We start from the raw sequence: 4,348 nt of genomic DNA on the forward strand, positions 1-4,348 counted from the left end.
CATGCTAGGTTTAGGACCTCATACTGAAGTTTATAGAGACCCCAACTGATGTATAGAACAATCTTAAAATGATCTACTTTGGTTTAGATACAAGCATCATGAAACCTCTAACACAATATATTAATTTGACTTCGTGAAAACCATTTTTTTCGACCTAACTTGCTTACCACTTTTCCCATGTGGTTTCTTCCTTCACAGACTTCATGAAATGATGACTTCCTAAATATTTGGTCAAATTATTAATTTTGGGAATGGTTTCCTAGAAACAAGGGGTGACTCAACTTACCCCACTCTCCCCTACTGTGTACATGTGTACTATGTACTGGGGGCAGGGGAGAAATAGGGGTTTGTAATGAAAACGAGATAATTACTCTTCTGACACACAACATCCCTCTGTGACGTCTGATAGCCATCTCTTCCTGTGGATGGGTCAGCTTTAGATAGTAACACTCTCTAGCTCAAGGGAAGAAGATGTTAGCTTGCTCTGGACCAATGATTTTACGTAATGTGAAGCTCAGCACAGCAATGCATAGCAATCACAGATTCTGCATGTGGCATTAAGGGATGCTTTTCAGGAAGTATATTAACTCATCACTCCATTCACTTTAATTATTAATGGAGCCAGAATGTATTTTTTTAAACATATTTTCTTCCCACCTGTGTGAGGCAATAAGCCGTTGACACACACTGTCACACAGTCACCGCTACACAAAAAGAAACACACACATACACGTGTGCACACACACATACAGTCAGTGAGTCAGTATGTAATCCTCCTACCTTCAAAGAGTGAGGCTTTATTCAAATAATAATCATCAAAAGCTTGCTGGAAATAAGCCACTGCATTCTCATAACAAAACAATCAAAGGCAGGGGGGGGGGGGCGAGTGAATTGTTGACAGCGCTGTCAAGTGTGTGTGTGTGTGTACTGTATGTGTGTGTCACTAGTGTGTGTCTCGTGTGATGTTGTAACCTCTGTGTGATGCGAGGCGCTCTCACACCCTCAACTGGTTTGATTCTTCCCGTCGAGCAGGTGACCTGGCATTTCAGTGACTTTTAGAGGTGTTACGACCCTGACATATTGTTCTCCCTACTGCTTGTTCCTGTATCTCCCTCTACCACAGTCATCCTTCTTCTCTCTCTCTCTCTCTCTCTCTCTCTCTCTCTCTCTCTCATTTTCACCCTTCTCTCACTTTCTCTGCTTCTCACTATTCCTTCCCCAATCCTTTTCTCTCCCTCTAATTTGATCCCATCTCTCTCTTTCTCTATGAACCCCGCCCTCCATCTCTCTCTGTTCTCTCCCCTGCTCTTTCTCTATCGCTCTCTCGTTCTCTTTTGAGTTGTTTTTCTCTTAGCGAGAGCTTTTAGATCCCCCTGAGTAGCAACATTTTGGGTAAGAGAGCAAGAGAAAGTGGGGGGGGAGAGAGAGAGAGAGAGAGATAAAGGACATGAAAGTGATTTATTCTGCTCTTCTCTTTCTCAAAAAATAAACTCATATTTCAGAACAATGTAGTTTTGCCTCCTCGCCTCTGCCCGACTGTCACTATCCACTCACATTTTGATCAGGGATATTTAGCGCCAAAAGAAAAACTCCAATTATCTGTGCTGACGGTCTTTACGGAGCAATTGACCTCAACCTCCTTGTATCTTAGCAATTTAATTTAACCTGCGCTACGTGCTAACCGCTAATTAGAGGAAACTCACACCGGGAGCCCGGCTCGGGAGAAAAAAGTGAAAGAGAGCGTGAGAGGTAGATTAAGAGAGAGAGAGATAGACATGTGGCTATGCTTTAATTGCTGTGGGGTCGACCTTGTTGGTGCATTTTGAAAGGATAAAAAATTACGGTGAGCTAACTGGCTGAGACAGAGAGAGGAGCAGCTGCTATCAGGTCTGGGAGAGAGGGAGAGGAGAGGAGAGGAGAGGAGAGGAGAGGAGAGGAGAGGAGAGGAGAGGAGAGGAGAGGAGAGGAGAGGAGAGGAGAGGAGAGGAGAGGAGAGGAGAAGAGATCTGCTTGTCAAAAGCTAGAAAGAGACAGTAAAAGCAAGAGTAGGCCATTGTGTCTCATTACAGTATCTCTATTGAGACAATTGTGGCTCTTTAGCTGTTGATCGGAAGCGAGAGGGAGGGAGAGATAGACAAGCGATATACGAGAGAGGGACACATGAAGGAGAGAAGATAGGGAACCAGATATAAATGAGAGCGGGAGCAAGGGAGGAACAAAAAAGGGGTGAGATGAGGAGTAAGGTGGCCCAGTGGTGCACCCCCACCATATCCAGTACTTATGTCTGTGGAGCCGCCAGGCCCCAACTCCAATTAGCTGTTTCATTTCAGGGAGGGAATGTGACTGTGGGGAGACAGCCTTGCACCACTAACACCTCCCCAATAAATAACAGCCACCAGAGAGGGAGGTAGGGAGAGATGGAGATTAGAGACGGGGGATTGTGTGTGTGTACGTGTGTGTGTATACACGCTGGCTCATTCCTGCCTGCTCCATAGGAGAAATTTCCCCTGCCAGCCAGCACATTAAAAAAACATGGAGCACCTGCATTCTCTAATACTGCTGTGTCTTGGCGATTTGCTGTGTGTGTGTTCCTGCGTACGGCGTACCTGTGTGTGTGTGTGTGTGTGTGTGTGTGGATGGTGCTGCTGTTTGTCAGATGGTCCCATTAATAAGACTTGGCATTTATTACCTTTAACTGATCCAGTGTGTGTCTGGCTGCCAACTCTCTCTCTACTAGCTAATCCTCTTCTGTTATGTGTGTCACCCAGAAAACATTGTGTTTGTGTGTGGGGGGATGGCTGTCTCTGTCTTAGTAGGATTGATGAGAAAGGTTGTGTGTATTTGTGTGCAGGTTTGGGGATTGCATGGATATTGCATGTGTTAATGCATGTGTGTGTGTGTGTGTTTGTCTCTGTTCGGTTGTGTGTGTTTGTGTACATTTGTGTCCCCCAGTATGCTGGCTCTTTTCAGGGATTAGAGTTGGAGCTGGAAGCCTCTTAGCCCACTTAGCCACAGCTCTCTGCCTCTTCTAATGGTACTTCAGCCTCCCAGTCTGAGTCTATGGGCAGGTTGATTGGCTGACGCGTTGCTTGGACGAGCACAGCCTCTCTTCTCAGTGTCTGAAAGGGAAAGTTGACTTGGTATGCTGCGATGTCATTGTCTAAATCAGGAGGCTTTAATGACGTTAGGCGTTTTCCCTCAGCAGGCAAAATAAATTGCACTGTGTGATTTTGGTGAATCTGTTTTAAACTAAAGCATAAAACTCCTACTGAATCTGATTACTCACATAAAGTGATGGGCGAGTGAATAATCTCTGTGTGTGTGTGCATGTGTGTCTGTCTTTTTCTCTGTCTGTCTGTCTTTTTGATTGTCTGTGTGTGTGTGTGCGTGCATGTGTTCTGGAGGCAGCCCTGACAGCCCTGTTGAGTTGAGAGGGATGGTTTACATGGAGAACATAAATGTGTGCTTTGGCTCTGACACTTCCTCTACTCACACTGGCATGTGGTGTCAGCACCCAAACAGATCTATTACCTAATTGAAGGATGCATTGATTGGCATGCAGATGTGTGTGTGTGTGTGTGTGTGTGTGTGTGTGTGTGTGTGTGTGTGTGTGTGTGTGTGTGTGTGTGTGTGTGTGTGTGTGTGTGTGTGTGTGTGTGTGTGTGTGAAAATGTGTGTGGGTGAAAATGTGTGTGGGTGAAAATGTGTGTGTGTGTGTCTGATGGCTTGCGCTAGTTTACAATAATTAGGTGATCTACTCTAATCGTGTCTCATTGTTTATTTGACAAGGCTCGCCTAGGGTGTTGTTACTTTGTTTATGCATAGATTTGTCTCTTTGTGTGTCTGTGTGTGTGTGTCTGTGTGTCTGTGTGTGTGTGTGTGTGTGTGTCTGTGTGTGAGTGCGTGTGTGTGTAAATGTTGATGTGTGTTTTCATTTTACTCAGCTATAGCACTTTGAACTGTTCACTCAAATTGTCTCATTTATTTTGTAATGGACAGCTGGTGTAAAAACAGAGAGAAAGACGTTAGTGCGCTCTCCTCATCAGGTTGAATTGAGCGGGAGTGTAGAGGAGAGGAAACAGAGGGAACATGGTCCCTACTGCTGTCACTAACAAGACCATTAGTGTTACCGTGCTGCTCTGGCATTTGCCATTATGCCACAACACTCTCCCATCCGCTTGTTACCTGTCTAAAAAGTCATCTATATCATTCACATATCCAGCATTTGCCGCTGTTTAAAATAAGGCCATTTATCAGGGTGTTATGAAAACCCAGAAGTAAAACTGTATTAATAAAGAGACATTTCTACAAATGTAGACACCACATTTCAAAGGAACGTTTCTATTTC

The sequence above is a fragment of the Coregonus clupeaformis genome, unplaced genomic scaffold, assembly GCF_020615455.1.
Source record: "Coregonus clupeaformis isolate EN_2021a unplaced genomic scaffold, ASM2061545v1 scaf1795, whole genome shotgun sequence".
Taxonomy (NCBI): domain Eukaryota; kingdom Metazoa; phylum Chordata; class Actinopteri; order Salmoniformes; family Salmonidae; genus Coregonus; species Coregonus clupeaformis.